Genomic DNA, 12,239 nt, shown 5'->3' with positions numbered 1-12,239 from the left:
TGCCCCCCAATCCCTCCCAGCATTAGAGTCTTTACCAATGAGTCAACACTTCGCATGAGCTGGCCAAAGTACTGGAGCTTCAGCCTCAGCATCATTCCCTCCAAAGAAATTCCAGGGCTGATCTCCTTCAGAATGGACTGGTTGGATCTCCTTGCAGTCCAAGGGACTCTCAAGAGTCTTCTCCAACACCACAGTTCAAAAGCATCAATTCTTCGGCGCTCAGCCTTCTTCACAGTCCAACTCTCACATCCATATATGACCACAGGAAAAACCATAGCCTTCACTAGATGGATCTTTGTTGGCAAAGTAATGTCTCTGCTTTTGTATAAGGGACAGTAAATTCCTACCTGCCTTTGATGGGCAGTTTGAGTCAATACAGTGCTGTTCACACTGAACTGCTCATGTCATCCAATGACCAGTCTAGGCCCCAAAAAGGAAGTGTTGGTCACTCAGTCATGTCCAAATCTTTGCCACCCCATGGACTGTATGTAGCTTGCCAGGCTCCTCTGTCTATGGGATTTTCCAGGCAAGAATACTGGAGTGGATTGCTGTTCTCTTCTCCAGGGGACTCTTCGTGACCCACGGCTTGAACCCAGATCTCCTGCATTGCAGGCAGATTCTTTACCATCTGAACCACCAGGGAAGCTGAGTATAGGCTCTAGGTGGTTGTTTACACTTCATATCAATTTGCGAAGTCTGTTTTTCCTCACATTTATGCCTCTGCATATGGGTGGGGGCCAGGGGGAGGGGTGATCCTAGTTGTCAAACACCAATTATATCAGATTTTTTTTTCTTAATCTCCTCTCTGCAATCTCTATACCATTTTCAAACTCACAGGAATTGTCCCTCTGGTTCTTGGACCAGATAAGTAGACTTTAGTATATTTGCTCTGCTGTGCATTTCTGCAACCGAGGCTGCCTTCTGTGCCAAGAAGAGAGATGACAGAGAGAGAACAAAAGCCACTGGGATTCTCCCTGTTCCCTTGGGACCACAGGTTCTTGTGTGAGAGAGAAGGTCCCTTCCCTCAGGGTTTAGCCTCCATGACACCAGGATGTGGGTGTGGGGTGGGGTGTGGGTGTGGGGGCTGAGGGGTGGGAAAGAAGGAGAAAGGACAAAAGAAACACAAGCAAAAACAGACAAGCAGGCCTCCGGGCCCATTGAGTGCCCCCTTCCTTCTGTCTGCACCTGATGCACAGACAGGCTTCAGGCTCTTTTTGAGTCCAGGCCAGGGAAGACCTGCAGTGAAAAAAAATGAGGGAAACTCACATTTGTTCAATAACACTCACTTTATGATTTCCTTTTCCTATCTGCTTGCTACCCTTTATTTTACAGAGTCCTCAGATTCAGGGGTTATAATTGCGATCATTGAGAGATAGGGGACCAAGTGTGGTCACAGTAGTATTTCCAGAATTGGAACTCACTCCTTGCGATGTGAATGTCAGCCCCTCAAACGAGAGGTGCCAGTCTCCTCATTAGTTATGGAGCGCTAGTTCCAAATCCAGACCTTGCCAACTAGAGCATGTTGCTCACTAACTGGCTCTACTAGGATTGGGTCATTAACCCATTAACCACTGCAGCTACTGATGTTTAACACACCATGAAAAAACTGCAAGATGAACACCAGAATTGAGGTAATCTGAGGGAAGCTGGCAAATCAAGACTTTGGATAGTTAGATATTATCAGAAAAAATTCATGAATGCAAAATTTTTCACCTTCCCATGCTTAGAAATGAACTAAAATTATTAACTAAGATCTGACTCTCATGACTAGCAGCAACCTACTACTCAGATGTGTGCTTGATTGCTTGTACTCCTTCATTAATATCATATATGCACTGACCTCCTCCCTTACTTCTTTTTTTAAAATGAATTTTTATTGCAGTATAGTTGATTTACAATGTTCTGTTTATTTCTGCTGTACAGCAAAGAGAATAGTCCTATACAGATATGAGAGCTAGACCATAAAAAAGGCCGAGTGCTGAAGAATTGATGCCTTTGAACTGTGGTGTTGGAGAAGACTCTTGAGAGTCTCTTGGACTGCAAGGAGACAAAACCAGTCAATCTTAAAGGAAATCAACCGCGAATATTCATTGGAAAGACTGATGCTGAAGCTGAAGCTCCGATACTTTGGCCGCCTGATGTGAAGAGCTGACTCATTGGAAAAGACCCTGATGCTGGGCAAGATTGAAGGCAGGAGGAGAAGGAGATGACAGAGATGATTGGATGGCATCACGGACTCAATGGACTTGAGTTTGAGTAAACTCCAGTTATTGGAGATGGACAGGGAGGTCTGGTGTGCTTCAATCCACGGGGGTCAAAAAGAGTCAGATACAACTGAGTGACTGAACAACAACAACAAAAGAGGCCTACGGCACTCCTGGTGACTCTCTTGCACCCCCACACTGTCATGAGCACACGTCCAGCTAGTTAGCTGGAGGATGAAGTTCCACCTGAAATAGAGCTGATTCATTTCAGCCCAGGTCACCTTGACCAGGTCATAAGATGGTAGCTGATGGGTTAGCTTGGGCCTGGCTGGTCAACAGCTAAATCTGACCCAGATCAGCAGAATAGCCTAGCTGACCTGTGGGCTTGTGAGAATTAATTATTGTTTTAAGCTACTGTGTGTTTGGGATGTTTGTTATACCATTTTATTAGGCAGTTAGATAGATGATAGGTAGATAAATAATTGATAAATAAATAGACATAGATATAGATAGGTAGAAAGACAATATATATAAATAGAAAAGAAATAAATCATATTATTAATTTATTATATAAAATATATTCATATATTGAATAAATGTGTAACTATGTAAATATAGTTTGTAACAATACGTATATAAATATGCATATCTCTAATTTTATTTCTCCCTTTCTTTCTCTCTCACAGTATTCCCTTCTATCTCTGTATATCCATCTCAACATGTATATCACACTCTGTGTAGCCACATATATTCTTCTGTCTCTGTAGCTCTGTCATTGTGTCTCTGCTTCCATTTCTGATTCTCTTACTATGTATTTCCCTCTCTCTCCATCTCTGTCTCTGGTGTTTACCTCTCCCTCTCACTGTATTTATATGAAAATCTCTTTCTACTCTTATCTCTCAATATTAATATTCCCTCCTCCTCTCCGTCTCTCTGTTTCCATCTCGTTATCCCTTTGTTTCTATCCCTCTCTTTTTACTTACTTCTCTTTTATTATCTCTCTCTCCTTTCATTAGAGTTCTATAATTCTATGTGTACATTTCTCTCCTCACTAACTCTTTTTATCTCTATGTCACTGTCTCCCTCATTTGTTATTTTCCTCTCATGCCCACTCTGCCCTTCATCCCTCTTTCCCGAACTTCCTAATACTAGTTTCTATTGCTATCAGTATCTTTAAATAGCTTCCTTTCCCTTTATTATATTTAATCTCTCTCTGCCATCCCTGCCGTTGTATTTTATCATCTTTGCTGGGCTCTGTTGGCTTGTGGGATGTAGCCCAGGGCATCTGGTCAGCTCGCTATGATGGGAGAATGAGTTCAAGCTTACAAGCGTAAATGTGCTTCTTTGGCTTCTCTTGACAATTTTCCCTGTCACATATGAAGACACCAGAATTATGTGGTCATGTTAGGAGAGTTGCCAAATCATTGCTTCCTTGGGGAGAATGTTACAGCATCCAGAATATTACTTACATTTCTATTTCAGCTGCGGATACCTGGCAGTTATATGGGAAATAGTATATAAAGAAATATTAGAATTTTATCATTACCTCTAAATGAGTGTCTTTCTTTCTATATAGTTTGATGACCATTTTACATATGAAACAGGGGAGTGGGGAGGTTAAGTAACTTACTTGAGGTTGCCTAGGGAATGAAGAATTTGAACCAAGTCAGCCAGTCTCCAGAGCCTGTGCCCTAAGTAAATTGCTGGGTTGTTTGTGATTCGGTGATCAATTTCTGTCCTCTTTGGAATGTTGGATGGATGCATAATGTGATATTGTTTTACTCCCTGTGAGTGATAGTCGCTCAGGGTGTCCAAATCTTAGCAACTCCACGGACTGTAGCCCACCAGGCTCCTCTGTCCATAGAATTCTCCAGGCAAGAATATTGGAGTGGGTAGCCATTCCTTTCTCCAGTGGATCTTCCCAACCCAGGGATTGAACCTAGGTCTCTAGCATTGTGCGCAGATTTTTTTTAACATCTGAGCCACCAGGGAAGCTACCTTGATTCTATTTAGATACTTTTGCTAACTTGTAGCACCCTCTCCTGGCCATTTTGAATGTGTTTGGAGGTAAGAAAGTAAGTTTTCTTTCACTTTGAGTAACCAGTTGGCACATAAATATTTGTTGAAAAGACCACATTTTCTTCATCAAATTGATTTAGCACATTTGTAAAAAACAAACAAACAAAAAAACAGTTGACCGTAAAGATGTTTGTTTCTGGACCCTTAGTTCTCTTGCAGTGACCAGTGTACAAGAAGAGCACTTGGAAAGACGTACTCCATCCTAGATGGAAAGGCCCCTAACAGGTACTTTCACTCATCTGCAACAAAACGAAAGGAAACTGATTCTTGGATTTATATTTCCCACTGGAAAATGACCCCTGAACCAGACTAGTCTGTAGTGCATGCGTGCAAAGTTGCTTCAGTGGTGTCTGATTCTGTGAGGGAATGGTAACTCAAGATCACCTTGCAGTGATGCTCAGATGGAGAAGGCACATCTGGACCAGGATGAGAAGAATCGGAACTAGACAGTTGTCCCAAGATGCCAAACCCAACCCATGTTTTCTTAATTTCTTGGACTTCTGCACAGAATCAAGTGTTTTTCTATCTGAGAAGGAGCCTGTGCAGATTTTAGATATAAATCCAGTTGTTGGGCTTGTGGTTAATTACCTATTTCCAGTCCTTTCGTTAACTTTGGTGTGTTTCGCCCCTCCAAGACACTGATTGAATTTCACTTAGGAAATTTATTTAAAAGAAAGAAGTCATAGTCCTGTTCAGGCCACTATTGATATTACAAGATAGGTTGCCCTCACTTGGCTGATCAATAATACCTACTCTAACAGTGACCATACATATGAATATTCTTGAAAGGTTTCTCAAGCTCAACCAGAACAAAGAGCTGAGTCAGTCAAAAACCGTTAACCTTGGGACTTCCCTGGCAGGCCAGTGGTTAAGACTCCATACTTCCATTGCAGGAGTCTCAAGTACAATCCCTGGTTGGGGAACTAAGATCCTGTACACCTTATGGTACAAGAGAAAAATAAAATCTTCTCACTTTATTAGGGGGACACTTTCCACAATCCTGAGATGGATTTATATGGTTAACACCAGGCTATGGTCTTTTAAGCAGAAAAGCTCCCTTATGTCAGGAGTTTTTCTAATAACGCTAAGCAATTGGGCTTTGTACCTTGTGAACAATGCCAATATATCATTACCCTTAGAGACAGCAACACAAGACAGACTGGATCAAAGGACTGAGGATATAGTGAGCTGCTCCTAATAGAGTTTAACGAACTTGAGGAACCAATTAATGGCCTTGGTTTCTTCCAGGATGTATCAGAAGATGTACCCTAGGTTTCCTGTGGACTCAAGATCACCTTCAGGCCAATTTAGGTATGGCCCCAGCAAATTTACCATTGCTATAAGCCTAATGGCTCAAATGATCTGTAATTCAGTGGTATGACCATTTGCTGCTGCTGCTGCTTCTAAGTCGCTTCAGTCGTGTCTGACTCTATGCGACCCCAGGCTTCCCCATCCCTGGGATTCTCCAGGCAAGAACACTGGAGTGGGTTGCCATTTCCTTCTCCAATGCATGAAAGTGAAAAGTGAAGGTGAAGTTGCTCAGTCGTGTCCGACCCTCAGTGACCCCATGGACTGCAGCCTTCCAGGCTCCTCCATCCATGGGATTTTCCAGGCAAGAGTACTGGAGTGGGGTGCCATCGCCTTCTCCGGTATGACCATTTAGCAAGTGTTTTTGTGCCTTCACAGGATCCAAAGATATAACTGACCATATCAAAGCTTTAACAAATTCATGAAGCAGACTATAAATAATAGTAATCAGACAGGCTATTAACCTACTGAATTCTGAGTTCTTTACAATGAGAAAAGTCATATTACAAAACTGAGCAGTCCTCAGTATCCTTACAGCATCTCAGGAGGCATCTGTGCCATAATTCAAACTGAAGTGTGCTTTTTTCACACCAGATGAATCCTCTATGACAACACATTTAATGACCCATATGAAAAATCAGATTTCTTCATTAAGTGATCCACTCCCCAGTCTTCATGATCCCTTAAAACACTGGTTTGGTGCTAGAAGCTCTTGGCTTAAATATTTGGCTAACTTTATTAACACAACTACTCGTATTACTTGTATGGTACCTATTTTACAAGATTGCTGTCTGCAAATATGTGGCTGAGCCACTGATAAAAATAATGATGACTATAAGTCTTGAAAGGATTGAATAAATACACAGTTCTTTATGAGATCAATAATTGTAATAGTGTAACTCAGATATGAGAAGAAGCGACAAGAGGGAAGCTTTTCCTGGACCATAACAGATTAGTAAGACATAGATATAGAGGCTTTGAAAGTGAAAGTGAAGTCGCTCAGTCGTGTCCCGACTCTTTTCGATCCCATGGACAGTAGCCTACCAGGCTCCGCTGTCCGTGGGATTTTCCAGGCAAGAATACTGAAGTGGGCTGCCATTTTCTTCTCCAGTGGACCTTCCCAACTCAGGGACTGAACCCAGGTCTCCTGCATTGCAGACAGACGCTTTACTGTCTGAGCCACCAGGAAAGAGGCTTTAGGCTACTGTTAATAGGGCCCATTCCAGTAATAGCACATTGATTGGCCTATCAATGAAATCCTGGTTTGACCTAGAAATGAACATTCTTAGCACCATTGGCCAAAATGATCATGAAATACCTTCCAATCCTTTTTGCAATTTATGACCATGAGGGGGCATTGCCAACTGAAGAATGTCATTCACCTTTTGTCTCTACTAGTATTGAGTCATTAGCAACTGTAGTCCCTGACTTTTAATGCACCCTGAAGAGTCCAGGGTGGAGATCAAGATGGGGAACACGTGTATACCCGTGGCGGATTCATGTTGATGTATGGCAAAACCAATACAATATTGTAAAGTAATTAGCCTCCAATTAAAATAAATAAATAAAAAAGAATGAGGTACTCTCTGCTTTGAGAAAGCTGGCAGACAGACTTTAAAATAGTTAAATATTTTCAGGAAAAAATCTTGAGATGATATTCTTGTATCATCAAATATTTAATAAAGCATTAAAGCCAATAACTAAGATTTGATTCTCGTGACTAGCAGTAACCTTCTACCCAAATGTGTCCTTGATTGCATGTACCCTTTCACCAAAATTATATATATACTGACTTCCCTGGTGGATCAGATGGTAAAGAATCTGCCTGCAATGCAGGAGACACAGGTTTGATCCATGGGTCAGGAAGATCCCCTGGAAAAGGAAATAGCAACCCACTCCAGTATTATTGCCTGGAGAATTACATGGACAGAGAAACTTTGTGGGTTACAGTCAACGGGGTCACAAAGAGTCGAACATGACCGACTGACTAACACGTCCACATTTTTCACTCCCCCCAACCCTTACCACTTTAGAACAGTTTCTCAGAGCTACTGAGAGTCAGTGTCCCAGGCTGTGGTCCTCAGTAAGACACTGATCGAACTCAACTCACAGTTCCTATCTTGTGTGGGTTTTTTTTTTTTTCAGTTGACAACCGTAAGAGGCCTTAATGCACTTCTGCTGGGTTTCCTGGTTGTCCATCATTATGAGAACAAGTCAGTGTGTGACTTGAATCTGCCCTAGGGTCAGACTATGAGAGCTAAAGCCTTGTTCTCAGCCATAGAGCTGAGCTTCCCTCTGGGACTGGATGGATGGAGTCTAGGACCTGGACCCTCATCCTGGACCTGCTGGGGGGATGGGTGGACACCTGCTTTTCATGTTGACTTTGCTGAGCAGACCTGTGCTCATTCACTCATCACATTGTCATCTGACTTACTGTCCTCTAGTAAGCCTTTCTCAGGTTGACTCTGAAGTCATTTTCACTTATGTGACTCCATATATGACACTTCATTGCACAAGTGAAGCCAGGGCCTCCTTATTACTGTTCTTTGAGGAATAAAGCAGACTGCTGTTGCCCATACCTGCAGTCTGTCCCTATTACTGGGTTCAGGAATCAGGTGTGTCACTCCACCTACACAGGGAAAATGAGACCAAGAAGTACCAGCCTCAGTAAGTCACAGATCATGGAAGAGCCCAGGTGGTTGGTGGAACATCAGGGATGATCTCGCTTTTCCTCCAGAACAGGGTCCTGAGCATGGATGGAGGTAAATGCTGGCTGTAAGTTTCTCAACTCACAGAAGAGTTGATTGGAGGAACTTTGTCTGTAAAAACTGGGGAACCTGGACCCACAGCCCAGAGTATGTTTGATAACAATCACATGCCTGTGTAGAGGACTTTTCTTGCATTAGCTGTGACCCTTTGAAAGTGAGCAAAGTTGGCTGTGGTTTAACTGTTCTCATTTCCTTGTGACACCCCAGCTACCCCTTGCACAGCTTCAACCAGTAGAGGCCAGTTTGACTTTGAGCATTTTCCACGAATCAACCACATTTGACAGAGCACGTAAACATAAAAACCCTGAGAAAATGAAACCCCATCACCCACACCAGCGCCCTCCTGCTGTCAATCAGGCCGTCACCCCATCCCCACGGCCCTCCCCTCTCTGCACCTCCCAGGCCAGGGCAGCCCAGGGCAGCCCAGGACAAGTTGGGGCAGGAAGTTGCTGAGAAGTTGGAAACCACAGAAAAAACTCTCCACAGGGCCCTAGCTATGGAATCAGCTGCAAAAACTCAGTGATTTACAAGTTTCCCTTCTTGCCTTCTATACTTTCTCAATGCAGAAATAGTTCCAAATCTATAAGAGGAGGGCCACGTATTTGGGCTGAAGAAGCTTAATCAAATTCATGCAAATAAAGGAGTTGATCTAAGTTAGATTTCATCTTTCTTGTATCTGGTTGCTCTTATTTTTTTTTCCCCGCAAAGGGAATTTCTACTTCCTTTCTCAAAGAACCTGCTTAGCTGATACTAAAGCTGATGAAAAGCAAACAAAAAAAGAAATTTCCAATTTTAAATGATACATTGGCTTACATCTGACTCCTAAAAAGTTTTACGTTAAAAGGTGTCACCAGAGAAAATAGAAAAATATGTGATCTTTTTTCCACCCATGTATCATGCATCACACATTTTATGCCTGTGCCTATAGAAATACAAGGCATACAATTAAATGAACATCATACTTGTTAGTATTATTACTCTATAGAAAAAGTGATCAAAGGATATGAATAAATATTGCACACAAAAATAAATATAGTTTTTGCCTATATGAAAAGACTTCGGTCCTTGCTTGTCAAAGAAAAGCAACTTTAAACTACGATGAGATGTTATTTTTCACCAGGATGAGCAAAATCCTGACCTTTGATATCACTCTCCAGACATTCACCTACTTTGTGGTACAAATGCAGACCTGGCCTGTGTGTATCCCGGCACTACTTCCTGCTTAACCTTGGATGCCTTTCCCAGTCTCCCTGGGACCTAGTCTTTCCATCAGTGAAATGATTATACTTGAAGCAAACAAACTGCCTACAGAATTCTTGATGCTTACTAAGTAGTAATTACAGCTGCCATTCAAACAAAAAAAAAAAAGAGAGAGAGCAAAAAAAGAAAATTAGCCTAACAGAACATATAGAGATCATACACTTAGACAAGTTTTCATGGCTAACAGAAATGTAGAATTTCTAGCCTTTTGACTAAGTTAGCTCATCTTGGTGTAGTCCCTCTGGTTATCTCTTATTACTCATGATTTCTAGTTGACAGTTATATAGGACTTTGCTTTTTGGGGAAATCAAGTATTACTTAACTGTCGCCTACTTGATTGACAGAAAGTTTGCAAAGCATGAAGTCAAAGAGAGAAAGAATTCTAAAACAGTAGAGAACACATAATGGGAAAACTTTGAGAATTATTTTCTGAAGTTTCGCTTTTTATTGTTGAGAGGGTATGGACCACTCTAGCTCTATAAAATTTATTGGGCCTTGAGTGTTTTGATATGGAAATACGCAAATGTTTGCTTAACTTTTCTATTGCTCACCTGTGGATGTAGCCTGTTGCTTTAATATTTATTTTATTGAATCAAGTCTCTTGAACTTTAGTTGCAGAAATCCTATTAGTAGATGGGAGATTGGTATTTAACCTCTTCTCAACCTAGGAGCAAGAGAGGAAATATAGACAGGGGAAGAGGCAGTTGTCTTCATCACCTCTTAGCCTGATAACAAAATTTCCCTGTTTTAATTGAAAGTAAAAGTAATTTGTTTCTATTTTAACAGCAACTACTGTAGAAGGAAAGAACAGAGCTCCAGTAACCAAACTGCTGGTGTTTAAATCCCAGCTCTGTTTCCTATTAGCTGTTTCCTTCTGCAGACACTCCTTATCTTTTCTGTCCCTCAGTTTCCCCAATTATAGAAAAGATCAAAATGCCTATCTCATAAGTTTCTCATGAGAATTTAATAACAGGTACCTAAACCAGCCCCAGAAAGCACTATTCCAGCATTTGCTATTACTGTTTCATTAAGAATTTAGTCATTAAATTTATAAATTGCTCTGGAAATTTGAAATTATTTAGCTTGAACACTCTCTTCAAAAGATGGATAAACTAGGCAACATGACATGGTCAAGGAGACGTGACACAGCTGGTTAAAACAGACCAAGTAGCCAAGGTGCTAACTATGGGGTGTGAGGTGGAAACTCTGGTCCAGTGTTCCTCCCCCCATACCACGTGGCAGTCATGCTGTAGTGAAAAAGGACTGGACCAAAAGGATGTACACCTTCCTCCCACCTCAGAAATGCACCTGGATACACAAGAGGCTTCCGCAGGGAGATTCTGAGGACCTCAGGGCCCATTGAGTCTAAGGGCAGAGCTGGGGTGTCAGGATGCTCAGAGTACCATCCACTGTCCTCCTCTGCCCAAGACTCTCAGTCCAATTGTTACACTCCCCTCAAAAAGCAGTTACTAATCTAGATACACTCCCAGAGTAAGGCAGGATTTCCATAGTGTTGATAACAAGGGGAGTAGCTATGGTGATTGCAGAGAATACACATGAGGAGAAGGCAGACGCACCCACAAGTCCTTAAGAAAATTCTCACTGACTCCTTGAAGAATCTCTTTAGTAAAGAAGCAGTGCGTGTCTTGTTTTCTTTTGATTTGCTTTGTTTTGTTTTCCCAGTTGAAAGTGAATGCTGGGGAAGCTAAAACATACGAGGTAACAAAATATAGGATCTGAGAACAAAGAGACCTGGCTTTAAATGAGTATTACTAACAAAATAGTGGTGAAAAGCGGATAACTTTATTTCTCTTATCTGTAAAGTGTGGACTATAACTATACCTTCCTTCAAGGGCTCTTAGAGGATTAATGGGATTACCTGGTGAATAACAGAAAATGAGTCCCTCTTCCACCCACATCCAACTTGTCTGCAGGGAAATGAGATTAGAGATGATTTGTGATGATCCTGTGTATGTGTGGAATCTATCAATACCATTTCTACAGTAGAGCTGTCAACACTAGATGCTAATGTTGTTGAGGACTTGCATGAACCCAACATCGTTAACTCATGTTCTTCATGCTCATGGAGACAGGGCTCTGTAACTTCATTACCCAGAAGAGGAAGGCGCAGAGTTCAAATCGCTTCCTGAGGTCACACAGATGCCAATAGAGACTCAGGCTTCAAACCCAGACCTTCAGGGTCAGGGGGGTGGTCAGAGTCTGTGTGCTTCACCCTCCACCCGATGCCCCTCTGGTGCTGGAGCAATTCTCATGGGGTTAATGTGAGGATCAGTAGACAGTGCTTGTGAGACATTAGTACAATCTCAACATGCACAGTTCAAGGCATGATGGGTGTCACCCTGTCACCATCAGAACATCCCAAACCAATGAGTCTGAATCTGGTGACTTTGAAAGAGAAGGAGACCAGTACTTTCATTTGGCTAGGAGTCCTCTTGGGGCCAGTGCCCCAAAGGAAGCACCATAACCACCATCTCAGGGAAAGACTTAGAAATGTGTTGTTGATCATTATTACAACCAGCGCTGAATTTAATATTTCAGTCGTCATGCTGTTTCTTAGCTTGGTTAAATTTCATGAAATTAAAGTACACACAGACAAAAG

This window comes from Bos indicus, chromosome 4 (genome assembly GCF_029378745.1).
Source record: "Bos indicus isolate NIAB-ARS_2022 breed Sahiwal x Tharparkar chromosome 4, NIAB-ARS_B.indTharparkar_mat_pri_1.0, whole genome shotgun sequence".
Classification (NCBI taxonomy): Eukaryota; Metazoa; Chordata; class Mammalia; order Artiodactyla; family Bovidae; genus Bos; species Bos indicus.
The sequence above is the reverse complement of the archived record's forward strand: the minus strand, read 5'-3'. Positions refer to the sequence as shown.